Source organism: Elephas maximus, chromosome 21, assembly GCF_024166365.1.
Source record: "Elephas maximus indicus isolate mEleMax1 chromosome 21, mEleMax1 primary haplotype, whole genome shotgun sequence".
Classification (NCBI taxonomy): domain Eukaryota; kingdom Metazoa; phylum Chordata; class Mammalia; order Proboscidea; family Elephantidae; genus Elephas; species Elephas maximus.
In genome coordinates this window covers 64,903,858-64,917,900 of record NC_064839.1, presented here as the reverse complement: position 1 = coordinate 64,917,900, position 14,043 = coordinate 64,903,858, and positions in this window count along the sequence as shown.

Sequence of the window (14,043 nt, the reverse complement as noted above, 5' to 3'; positions counted from 1 at the left end):
CCAAGTCCCTGAATCACTTAGTGTTTCCAGGACACCTGATACATAGTTCAATAGTTTAATTCTCAGAAAGCATTTATGTGAGGAAGGTGCTGCGCAGGAATTAAAAACTGGACAGAATTAGAGAAAGCACTCCCCTTTAGGAAGTAGCAATCTCAGAGAAACTTGTTCGGGCAAATAGAGAAATGAAACATTCGGTTAAAGCAATTGAATGAGTACTGAATATATCATGTTGTGTTAAAACTACGAGAATAAACACCTTTTACCATACGTAAAAAAAAAAATTTTTTTTTTTTTTTTTAAAATGGTGTGGCGGGGGCATCTGACCTCCTTTAACTTCATAAGGGGGAAGGAGAATCAAGATCAACAGCCCAAGGCGATTCCTATGAAGTGGAGGTCAGACCTGCCTCTACCCTCCAAATTTTTTTTTTTTTTTAACCAATTCTGACACCAATCGTCCCTCCCACAGCACTCTCTACTTTTCTCCTGGGTTCTATAATTCATTGCAATGGCCACACAGAATTCACAGGCAATACGATTATGGGGCTTATTAGAGAAGTAACAGGTTGCAGTTCAGGTTCAGGTGTGCTCAGGACACAGTTCTTCCATCAGGACAACCTCTTCTCAGCCCGTGCCCATAGGCACGCCTCTTTCTCTCCCCTCAGCCTCTGCTTGAGCAAGTGTTAAAAACCTCTTACAGCTCTGTCAATAAGTGCCCAGAGCACCCCACTCTGCCAGTAAGCTTCCGCCTGAAGGTGCTCAGGTCTCCCGCTCTGTAGGTCAGCACACCCACCGTAACTGCTTTGCTCTGTGGGCCAGGAAGCCCACCAGGCTGTCTTCTGCTGGTCTCCAGGTTTGGCTGCCTCTGCTGCCACCATTTCTCTGCCACTGCTTCTCATGGTCTCTCACTGTCTCTGATGTTACAGCTCTCTCTCTCTCTCTGTCTCCTGGGTCTAGGAGGTCTTAGCCCAGGGATCCTAGGTCCAATGGACACACTTCACTCCTAGCTCTTCTTTTTTGGTGGTGGTAGGTCCTTTTCTGCTCAGGGATTGACTGCTCTTTTACATCTAGCTGGATAGCCAAATTATCAGTCCCCTCAATTAGTGTTCCATACACCTTATTTGCATGGTCCCACCCCCCACAATCTAGCCTTCAACCACAACAGAGGTGTGTATTTAAGCCTGATGGCATGGACCTTTCTTCAGATGTTTGACATTGCAAGGAGACAGATGGATTACACCTTGTCTTTGTCTTTAGAGATGTGGGCAGATATTAAGGAGTGTAAACTGGATGGTGTGGTATTCAGAATCAGCACAGGACATGGAATTCCTCAACTCTTGCTTTACTTCCGTCTTCTTAAAGATGAATTTTCTTCAAACTAGTAAGTGCAAATCATATATGTGAGAGGAATATGAGAGAAAATTTTTCCTAGTCAGAAGAATTGGACCCCAGGATATTGAGAGCATTTGCAGATGGGATTGAGAAGTCTTTCTGGATAATCTATGAGTGATCAGGAAAAATAAAAGAGCCATAAGAGATAGGAAAAATGTAGTTCTAATTTGTAAAAAAGAGGAAGGAGACAGATTCTATACACTAGAGATTAGTCGCCCTGATGTTGATGCTTGGTAAGAATCTTGAAGAAAATACTAGAAGATGATTTCTTGAGCTTTTAGAAAGGAAAGCCCTGATTATGAAGAGCCAACATAGGGTCACTAAAAACAAATTGTGCCAGACTATTTTCATCTCCTTTTCTGACAGGATTGTTAGGCTAGTGAACTCATAAAAGAGACTGATATCTCATATCGGGTGTCTACATTTCAAGAAGGAATCTGACATGGTCCCTCTGGTACAATGGGAATAAGGTGGAGAAGAATGGTATCAACAAAAACAAATACTAGTTAGTTTAAGCAGAAAAGGAATTTATTCAAGGGTAGAGGCAGCTTACATACTACCCAGAGGGGTAAGATAACCAGGCTTGGAGACCACAAATCAGAACCACATACAACATCACAGAACTGACTTATGAGGCATGACAGCTGTCAACACTGGACACGAACTCCACTGCTTGTACTGCTGCCACCACAGACCTGCTGCCCCCAAAATGGTATAAACTCTCTGCTAGAATAAAAAGTCCTTAAAATCCCAACTCCTTTCCATCACTAGCTCCTGGGTCAAAGTTTAGCATGGATGCCTCTGATTGGTGGTGCCTAGGTCACATGCCCGTACCTAGCTTCAAAGGAGGCTGGCAGAGTGGGAGGTGGTCTCTGCCTTCTAAAAGACTCATGAGGTAGATAAATCCCCCAAGTAGAAAAGAGATTCAGTTGCTGGGCTGCAGTAAGAGTGACTAAGATCCCCTTCAGAGGGTTTGAGGGACAGGGTAATTGGGTAGGTTAATAATTGGTTGAAGGATCTTAGCCAAAGGCTGCTAATTAAGCAATCCTTTTTAATCTAGAGGAAGGTTTTTATTTGCATGCCATGGACCCTGGATCTTTGTGCTGCACAGGGTTTTTTTAATCAATGATTTGGCTGAAAACCGAAAATAAGCTTATTGTATCTGCAAGTGACACAAAACTAAAGTGAAATGCTAATACATTCAAGGCCCAAAACAGAATCCCAAAAGATCTTTGAAAGTCCTAGCCAATAAGCCCATTTAACAAGACAAAGTCCATCAGTGCTAAATGGCAGGCTCTGTTTTTTGGTTATAAAAATTCAACTACTCAAATACATACTCGCTGCTAAGAAACAAGCCATAGTTTAATGTGGTTGCCAAGAAACCTAATTAAATTCCAGTCTGCTGGTAATAGATGAATAGTATTTAGAACAAAGCCTCTGCCTCCACTCTGCACTAGATAGGCCGCAGCTGAGCACTGCGCCAAGCTATGAGCACCACAGCATACCAGGCACCTGACTAGTTGGAACATGTTTAGAAGACAGTGACCAGGATGGTAAACAGTCTCAGACCCATGATCTAAGAAGAAAGTTAACAGGAACTGTAGGAGTTGGCCCTGTTGTGATGGTTAAGGTTGTGTATCAACTTGGCTGAGACATGATTCTCCGTGGTTTGGCAGTTGTACGATGTTGTGATCACTTCCACGATGAGATTTGATACACTGTGATCACTTCCATGATGGGATCTGCTGTGAGTGGCCAATCAGTTGAAAGGGAGTTTCCTTGGGCCTGCAGCCAATGTTGATAATAAGTGGACATTCTGGCAAACCTTGAGGACTTTTTGGCTGTGTTAGATCCTGCAGCTAGCTCCTGTTCATCTGACCTCCCCTTCTCGGGACTTGAGCTAGCAGGTTACTGCGGTCTTGCCTGCAGATCTTGGAATTCATCGATCTTCGCAGCCTGTGAGCAAGAGCTCTGCTCTCTGACCTGCCATCTTGGGTTTGCCAGCCCCTGCAGCTACGTGAGTCAGGAGAAGCCTCTGTCTTAATCCATGGACTTGGGACATTACAGCTTCTACAACCTTGTGCGCCATTTCCTTGATATAAATCTCTCTCTATATATTTATATGCTTTGCTGGTTTTGCTTCTCTAGAGAACCCAGCCTAAGATGCCTGTGAAGAGAAGCCTTGGAGATAGAGATATGATAAAAAAAAATTATCTGAAGAGCTTTCACATGGTAGAGGAGTGTCAAGAGATAAAACTAAGGCAGATGGGTGGGGGTGATTCAAAAATACCACACCTGTTGCCATCAAGCTGGTTCTGACTCATAGTGACCCTATAGGGAGCCTTCAATATGAGGAAGACTTTCTATCAGTGCAATCCGAAGATATTGGGAGGTAATGAGTTTCATATCACTAAAGATGTTTAGATAAGGAATTGGATGGCCAGCATTTAGGGAGTGCTATTGAGGGGTTTCAAGCTAGATGGGTGCTTTGATAAATGAATTTTTGACTTCAAGATTCTATTTTTTTTATGAAAATATAAGGCATTATGAAGATAATATATCTGGTTTTAATGTGTGTGAAGATCTTAAGATATTTTTAACATAAAAAAAATAAAGAAGTTTCTTGGATGACCTGAGGCTCACAAAGATTGCTTAGGAATGTATGTAGCAAGCTTCAAATCCAGAGAGTAGAACGCTATGGGGTAGGACTCCTGGGGTTCCATCCTGTTATGCAGAGGGTCACCACGAGTCAGAGGCCAACTGGACAGCAGGTAACAACAACAGGGCTCATAAATGGCCCATGGCTAAAATCTTGCCAGGCCCGAGTGGGCCACAATAACAGGGAAGCAAATTGCCTGGAATTCAGCTGCTCTTTTAAGGAAGGATTTAGAACGAAGACTACCATCCCAGGGAGCTAAGTGTTTTCTGACCTCCCTCACAAGCCAGCAAGCCTTTCTCTGAGGACAAGCAAACCAAACAACCAGCAATCTCTTATTTATTCTCCATTGAATACTTAGGCTACACCTAATTTATAATAGAACTTAAAGAACATCCTCTTTTTACCTATAGATTCTGAAATGCTTTTATTTCAGTTACTCATGAGTTATTACAGTAGGCCGGTGTACAGCTTCCTTGTACAGCGAGGGGAATAAGTGAAATTACTCCAAAGAAAGAAAACAAGGGCACTTAGCCCCAGGGCCCTTGGAGAACCAGTCTGAGCCTCTCACCCCATATCAGGAGATAAATAATTCAGAGGCCTAACAAAGAGGAGCAGAGTAGTCAGACTGGTTGAACACCTGCTAGGCTGCACCCGGCCAGACAGGGGTGGTGTTTATGAGGTAGTCTTATCACTGTGGATGCCATTTAAAAGGGGCAGTCGTAGCCAATGTTTACATTATAATTTTATGCTTCCAAGGTTGCAGTTACATTGAAGGAAAAAAGTAAACATTACACCACCAGTTGATTCCAAGTCACAGTGACCCATGTGTTTACAGAGTAGAGATGTTCCATAGGAGTTTCCTGACTGTGACCTTTCAGAAGCAGATCACCAGGACTTTCTTTCAAAATGTGCTTGCGTGGGTTTGAACTGTCAACCTTTCAGTTAGTAGCTTAGCACTTAACAGTTTGTGCTACGCAGGGACCTAGACAGTATACTACACCCACTCCTCACTTATTGACATGGTAGGTTCCAAGAACAGGTAGTTATGCAAAAATGGAGGATGACCACATCACCTTACCCTCTCACCTGTACTGTGAACGTCCTCTAGGGCCCCTGCTGAGGTCACCTGCCACCAATCCTTTCCCCCCATGACACCTCAGGAGAGCTGGCCCTCACTACCACCAGCAGGGGAAGCCCACCCAGTCTTCCAGAGCCAGGGTGGCCCAAGAACTGTCCCCCTTCCCACCCCTGGGGTCCCCTCCCTCTCCTCCCCTCACCGTATTTTCAGGATGAGTGGCCCTGGCTTATCCCCTCAATGACTCCAAAATGCCCTTGGTGGCTTTGTCAGGGGTAGGGGCCTCCCTGTCTGTGGGCAAGATAGCTGGGGTGCTGCATCCACCTGCTGGCCCCTTGCCTAAGCACTTCTCTGGTTCTCACTAGGTAGCCCTGCTCCCCTCCACCCTCATGTGTCTATAAGAATCAATAATCCAGAGCTTCCTCTGAGACTATGATGGCCAGGCACGGCCTCTGCCTTTGACCTTAAACTGCAGCTGCCACTGGCCACTCATCTGCTGATCCCACCTCTGCCCAGGTAGCTTGCCCCACCTTCATCTGTGACAACCCAGGAGGGGGCATTGAGAAAGTGTAAGGGGCTGCACAGATGCTGGTCAGCTGACATGAGGTCCCGTGGGCCCGGCATCCGAGTGCCTGGTCTCAGGGCTCCTTCTGATCACAGCCTAGCCTGTCCCTGCTACCCTTTAGGGCTGGGAGCTGAGGCTGGATGCCGGGGTCCTGTTTCCTCAGGACCCAAGGCAGCCCACCTTCAGGACACCAGCCTCAGCCCTCTATGGGCACACTGAACAGGCAGGGCCTTGCTCCCGTCCCCCTCCGCTCCACCTGGCACCTTCTCCCCTCCAAAGGCGGTGAAATATGAGCTCCTTTCATAGGTGCACATGGGGTCTGCCGGTCAGGGACCGCTGCCAGTCAGGGACCCCATGAGGAATCCCTGCGTTCCTTACTGCCAGATGTACACAGTCAATGTGCAAAATAGTTGGACAGTACATTTTTTGCTATTGTCGTAAATAAATGCAAAATGTCAGGTAATGAGGTGGCTGATAAGTGAGGAGTAGATGACTTGTCATATATATACGTATTTACTTTTTTTTTAATTGTGCTTTAAGTAAAAGTTTAAAATTCAAATCAGTTTCTCATACAAAAACTTATAGACAAATTATTATGTGACCCTAGTTGTTCTCCCTACAATGTGTCAGCACACTCCTTCTCTTGACCTTGTATTTCCCATGTCCATTCAGCCAGCTCCTATCCCCCTCTGCCTTCTCTTCTCGCCTCCGGACAGGAGCTGCCCAGTTAGTCTCATGTGTCTACTTGAGCCAAGAAGCACTCTCCTCACGGGTATCATTTTCTGTCTTATAGTCCAGTCTAATCTTTGCCTGAAGAGTTGGCTTCAGGAATGGTTTTAATTTTGGGCTAACAGAGAGTCTGGGGACCATGTCATCTGGGGTCTCTCCAGTCTTAGTCAGATCATTAAGTCTGGTCTTTTTACTAGAATTTAGGTTGTGCATCCTGCTTTTCTCCTGCTCCATCAGGGAGTGCTTGTCATATTTTCTTAGGTTGGGACATCGTGATACTGACTATGATTGTTAAGATGACACCGAGGCTATCAATGTCCATGTTTTTGTGACCTAGTAAGTCACCAACAGTTTCTCTCTCCTGAATACTTTCCCAAATTAGATTTCTGGAAGTTCGAAGTAGTGCTGGTCCAGTCCTGCTAATCACACCCCAAAATGTAGGCAAATTCTTGGGATGCAAGACTGCCTCTGTGATGGGGAAGCTTTTGGGGACATAGAGAGGGAAGAGAAAGAATTTCAAAGGTATATAAACCCAACCCCAAACCACACCATGGCAACCCCATGTGTTGCCGAGTAGAACTGCACTCCAGAGGGTTTTCAGAACTGTGACCTTTCAGAAGCGGATTGCCAGGACTTAAACCACTTCCGTCATCCAGGGACTCCTCAGATGTGTGTAGAAAGTTTTGAATTCATAGTGACATCTCAGATGCACAAAAATGAAACTTTCTCTATAATCACACTCAATTTGCTTATGAGGTAGTGAAAAGCTCTTAATTTTGGTGCTTTAAAATAATTGACCCCCTTCAGGGCTTAACAGTCTCTTTCAGGTAATACTTTGGTCAATTCGGGATTTTAACTCCATGAGGGCTATTCTCCCTCATTTTTTCCTGAAGAATACCTGGGTCTGAGTCCCATGCTTTCTGTTCTTTGGCCCTCATCGGCCTCCTTGGGGACACCATGTCACCTTGGTCGTAAGTGTTGGCCTTGATCGCTGTTGTCTTTGATACTGAAACAGCTCGTCACCTGTTCTCAGGTAGTGTGGTGGCTGTTCCTGGCCGACCAGGCTCCCATCTTGGCAGTGGCTAGTGCTGTTCTCGCCAATTCTTCACTCTCTGCTGCCTTCCTCGCCTCCCATCCCCCTCCCCCACCAGAAAGCTATGAGCTGTTTTCCTAATTTGCCCCTCACTGAAAGGACGTTAAAAAAAAAAAAAAAAACCCATTGCTGTCAAGCTGATTCCAACTCACAGTGACCCTATAGGACAGAGTAGGACTGCCCCATAGAGTTTCCAAGGAGAGCATGGTGGATTTGAACTGTTGACCTTTTGGTTATCAGCTGTAGCACTTAACAACTATGCCACCAGGGTCTCCTGAAAGGACATTAGGGAGACTAAGAGTGGGGTGGCTGTTTCAGGTCCTCTTTTTACTCTACTTTTTCCTCCTTCCCCATATTCTTGCAGGACAGTCAGCAAGAGTGTAGAGAGAAACAAGTCCTCAGTCCCTTCTGCCTCATTCCCCTACTACCCTACCCCAACACCCAGCCAGTAGAATTTCAACTCAGGAGGCAGAGTCACACCCCACTCTGGGGATACGCATCCTATATCTCTTTCTTGTCCCTCCCTATCTGTCTAGTCTCTACCCAATGCCCCATCCTGTCCCCCAGTCAAGAAATATTGTTATTGCTTTCTTTTGTGCTGGGAAAATGGCTTTGTACCATGACCTGTACCCTTCAGCAGTTAATACCTATAAGCTCCATACTTTGGTCCTCTAAGCTTTTACTACCATCTTAAAGCTAGACCCTTTTGGAATTCAAAACAAAACCACCTTTCTGTTTCACATGACTGGCTCTGTCAAGTCCCTTTAACTTCAGATTGGGTGCATTATACCATCTATTCAGTGTCTCCACCAACTGCTTTGTTCTGGCTTTTTCTACCGTCTCTTTAAGCAATAAATGTCATTGAACCACTGGGTAGAGAGCCAATAACTTTGGCAAAGAAAAGAGCCTCAGTTTAAAATTTTGAAATATTATTTTAATCTTTGATAATTTCTATGCTTCTGCTCCAAATAAATGAAAACCAAAATGTATGACTAAAACTCAAGATGACATCGATGTAGTTTGTTCCAGTCTTAACGTATCTCGAACAGTCAAAAACAAGTGTCCCTAGTAATAGGTCAAAGTAGTTCACCCCGTTTGTTAGTATTTCTTCATTTGGCGGCAGTCCACATGAGTCTCCGGGTGGCGCAAACGGATAAGTGCTTAACTACTAGCGGAAAGATTGATAGTTTAAACCCACCCAGAGGTGCCTCAAAATACGGGCCTGGCAATCTGCTTCTCCAAGGTCACAGCCTTGTAAAGCGGAGTTGTATTCTGCACTCACGGAGTCTCCAAGAGTTGGAATTGACTCGATGGCAATTAACAGTGACAACAACGCATCATCCACTAACAAAATCGCATGTAGACCAAAATATCATGGTGGCTTCCTACCATCTGGATGCCTGTTTTCACCTTTAAAGAACTGATTTTTTTTTTTAAGTCCAGCCTTTTTAAAAAATTTTATTTTATTGTGCTTTAGCTGAAAGTTTACAGAGCAAATTAGTTTCTTATTCAAAAATTTACATACAAATTGTTTCATGACGTTGGTTGCAGTCCCTACAATGTGTCAGTACTCTTCCCCTTTCCACCCCGGGTTCCTGTTTCCATTTGTCCTGTTTTCCTGTGCCTTCCTACCTTCTCATCTTTGCTTTTGGGCAGATGTTGCTCATTTGGTTCATATACTTGTTTGATCTAAGAAGTGTGTTCCTCATGCGTATAATTATTTTATTATTATTATTATACTTAACATGAAGGTTTACAGAACAAACTAGCTTCTTATTAAAAAATTAGTACTTCACATTGTTTTGTGACATTGGTTACCAACCCTACCATATGTCAACACTACCTTCTGGACCTTGGGTTCCCAATCAACAGTTTTCCTATCCTCCCCTGCCTTCTAGTACTTGCCCTGGGCTGGTGTGCTCCTTTAGTCTCGTTTTGTTTTATGGGCCTATCTAATATTTGGCGAAGGGTAAACCTCAGGAATGATCTCATTACTGAGCTAAAAGGCTGTCTGAGGGCCATATTCTCAGGGTTTCTCCAGTCTCTGTCAAGTTAGTAAGTCTGGTCTTTTTTTTTTTGAGTTAGAATTTTGTTCTACATGTTTCTCTATTGTGATCCCTGTCAGAGCAGTTGGTGGTGGTAGCTGGGCACCATCCAGTTGTGCTGGACTCAGTCTGGTAGAGGCTGTGGTAGTTGTGGTCCAGTAGCTCTTTGGACTAATCTTTCCCTTGTGTCTTTGGTTTTCTTCATTCTCCCTTGCTCCCGACAGGGTGAGACCAGTAGAGTATCTTAGATGGCTGCTCACAAGCTTTTAAGACCCCAGACCCTTCTCACCAAAGTAGAATGTAGAGCATTTTCTTTATAAACTATGTTATGCCAATTGAGCTAGATGTTCCCCCAAGAACATGGTCCCCACAGCCCTCAACCCAGTAATTCAGTCCCTCAGGGAGTTTGGATGTGTCTATGGAGCTTCTAAGACCTTGTCTTGGACAAGTCATGCTGGCTCCCCAGTACTGTGTACTCTCTTACCCTTCACCAAGGTTACCATTTACCTACTGTCTATTTAGCCTCGTGGGTATTTTTGTTTGTTTTATAGGCCTGTCTAATCTTTGCCTGGAAACGCTGGTGATGTGTTTAAGAGTTTGGCTGCTAACCAAAAGGTTGGCAATTCAAATCCACCAAGCGCTCCTTGGAAACCCTATGAGGTAGCTCTACCCTGTCCTATAGGCTCACTACGAGTTGGAATTGACTTGATGGCAACAGGTTTTTTTTTTTAAATCTTTGCCTGAAAGGCAAACTTCAGGAGTGGTTTCAGTTCTCAGTTAGAAGGGTGTCTGGGGGCCATAGTCTCAGGAGTTCTTCCAATCTCTGTGAGACCAGTAAGTTTAGTCTTTTTTGTGAATTTGAATTTTGTTCTATATTTTTCTCCAGCTCTGTCCGAGATCCTCTATTGTGATCCCTGCCAGAGCAGTAGGTGGTGGTAGCTGGGCACCATCTAGTTATTCTGAGCTCAGGCTGGTGAAGGCTGTGGTTCATGTGGCCCATTAGTCCTTTGGACTAATATTTTCCTTGTGTCTTTGGTTTCCTTCATTCTCCTTTGCTCGGATGGGATGGGACCAATAGATGTATCTTAGATGGCAGCTCACAACCTTGTAAGATCTCAGACACTACTCACCAAAGTAAGACATAGAACATTTTTTTATGAACTATGTTATGCCAATTGACCTAGATATCCCCCAAGACCATAGTCCCCAGCCCTCAGCCCCAATAATTTGGCCTCTCAAGGTGTTTGGATTGTCTAGGGAGCTTCTATGACTGTGCCCACTTTGTGATCTATTATATATATGGATACACATGCTGTACATACAATTATGCATGCAAAAATCAACAGCCTAACCTACTTATGTATGTGGGTATACCCCTATACACCCTACTTCCCCTATTCAGCATAGGTATCTGCCTATTTATCTGCTTTTAAGCTATTATTTCTTTTTACTGTTGTTGTAGGGTTATATATGCTATAGTATTTACTGTGGCTGACTTGTGTGTGTGTCTGTGTGTGTGTGTTCCTCTAAGTGTCTTCCTTTGCCTTGGTCAAGTAGTCCTGACTTCCACTATATTGTGTGTTGTCTTTCCTCTCACCAGAGTTAACACTTGTCTACTATCTAGTTAGTGATTCCCTCACCCCATCCCTCCCCTCATACCCATCAAAGATTGATTCTTTGTGTGTAAATGTTTTCTTGAATTTTTATAATAGTGGTGTCATAAAATATTTGTTCTTTTGTGATTGACTTATTTCACTGAGCATAATGCCCTCCAGATTCATCCATGTTGTGAGATGTTTCGCAGATTCATCATTGTTCTTTATTGTTGTATAGTACTCCACTGTGTGTATGTAACATAGTTTGTTTATCTGTTAATCTGTTGATGGGCATCAAAGTTGTTTCTATCATTTTGCTACTGTAAAAAATGCTGCAATGAACATAGGTGTGCATATGTCTATTCGTGTGACAGCTCTTAATTCTCTAGGACATATTCCTAGGAGTGGTATTTACTAGATCATATGGTATTCCTATTTCTAGCTTTTTAAGGAAGCACCATATAGTTTTCCATAGTGGTTGCACCATTTTACATTCTCACCAGCAGTGTATGAGAGTTCCAATCTCCCCACAACCACACCAGCATTAATCGTTTTCTGAATTTTTGATTAGTGCCATTCTTGCAGGAGTGAGATGGTGTCTCATTGTGGTTTTGATCTGCATCTCCCTAATGGCTAATGGGAAACCCTGGTGGTGTACTGGTTAAGAGCTACGGCTGCTAACCAAAAGCTCAGCAGTTTGAATCCACCAAGTGCTCTTTGGAAACCCTATGGGGCAGTTCTACTCTGTCCTATATGGTTGCTGAGTCAAAATTGACTCGAGACAATGGTTTTGGCTCTTGGTTTTTTAATGGCTAATGATCACAAGCATCTTTTCATGTATTTGTTAGCTGCCTGAATGTCCTCTTTGAGAAGTGTCTGTTCATGTCCTTTGCCCATTTTGTAATTGGGTTGTTTGTCTCTTTATTGTTGAGTTGTTGAAGTTTTCTGTATATTTTGGAGATTAAATCTTTATCATATATGTCGTTGCCAAAGATTTTTCCCCAGTCTATAGGTTCCCTTATTACTCTCTTGGAAAAGTCTTTTAATGTGTGTAAGTATTTAATTTTTATGAGGTTCCAGTTATCTGGTTTATCTTCCAGAGTTTGAGCATTTTTAGTTATGCTTGACACTCTATTTACGCTGTAACTAGGGCCTCTAGCATTGCCCCTGTATTTTCTTTCATGAACTTTACAGTTTTAGGTTTTACAGTTAGGTCTTTGATCAACTTTGAGTTAGTTTTTATGTATGGGGTGAGGTATGGCTCCTGTTTCATTTTTCTGCAAATGGATATTGAGTTTTCCAGCACCATTTGTTGAAGAGACTCTCTCTTCCCCCATTTAATGGACTTTGACTCCTTGTTGAAGATCAGGTGTCCATGGGTAGATGAACTTCTTTATGGGTTCTCAATTCCTTCATTGGTCTATATGTCTGTCATTGTACCAGTACCAGGCTGTTTTGACACTGTAGCTATATAGTAGGTTCTGAGATTGGGTAGTGTGATACCTCCTACTTTGATCTTCTTTTCAGTTTTTTTTTTTTTCTTCTCCAGGGGCTCTTTCTTTTCCATATAAAGTTGGTGATTAGTTTTTCCATCTCATTAAAGAATGTTGTTGGAATTTGGATGGAGATTGCATCATATCTTTAGATTACTTTGGGTAGTGTCTCAGCCTGGGTTCTCTAGAGAAGCAAAAACATAAGCATATGTATATATATAAAAAGAATTCTCTTACCTGCCTTGCAGACTTGGGACTTACAGCCTTTGAAAACCGTGTGAGCCATATCCTGTGAGGTAGGGAAGAGAATTCTCCTGATTCGTGTAGCCACAGGAGCTGGCGAACTCAAGATCAGCAGGCTGGAGAACAGTGCTCTAGGTGCTGTGCAGATCAACAATCAGCAGGCAAGACCACAGGCAAGGTGCTAGCCCAAGTCCCAAGAACCCAAGGCCAGATGAATGGGAGCCAGCTGAAGGATCTGGAGCCAGCAAAAGCCCTGGCAAGGTGAGCAGAAAGGAAGTAGGCAGGGGAGGATGGCGAGATGAAGGTTGAGGAGGCAGTGAGCTCCCACAGGCCCCACCCCGACCAATACCACTCAGCAGATTCCATCATGGATGTGATCACATATCAAATTTCAACACGGAAGTGATCCTAACATTATACGACTGCCAAAACACTGAGAATCATGGCCCAGCCAAGCTGACACACAATCTTAGCCATCACAGGTAGTATTGAAATTTTCACAATGTTAAGTCTTTCTATCCATGAACATCGTATGTTTTTCTATTTTTGAAGGTCTCTTTTGGTTTCTTGCAGTAGTGTTTTGTAGTTTTTTTTTTTTTTTGATAAGTCTTTTACACCCTTAGTTAAGTTTATTCCTAGGCATTTTATCTTTTGGGGGGGCTATTGTAAATGGTATTGTTTTCCTGATTTTCTTTTTGGAGTTCCCTTTGCTAGTGCAGAGGAATCTGACTGATTTTTGTATGTTGATTTGTACCCTGCCATTTTGCTGAATTATTCTATTAGTTCAAGTAGCTTTCTTGTGGATTCTCTGGGATTTTCTATATATATGATCTTATCATCTGTAAATAGGGATAGTTTTGCTTCTTCCTTATCAATTTGGGTAGCCAAAACTGATTGATTTTTAAATGAACTCAACGGTCATAATTTGTTCTGTAGCTTATTGTCATAAAACATTTTATGTTTTAAAGGGAAACTGGGTCTCTGTTCTTCAAGTTTGCTTTGCACTGCTTTTATGTCATCTCTGATGTGTTTTTTGTCAATTTCTTTTGTGGCCATGATGGTTCAGTGCAAGGTTCAAAACTAAAATCAAATCCATTGCATCGAGTAAGTTCTGACTCATAGTGACTTTAACCTTGTAGCATCAGATCTCTGACTTT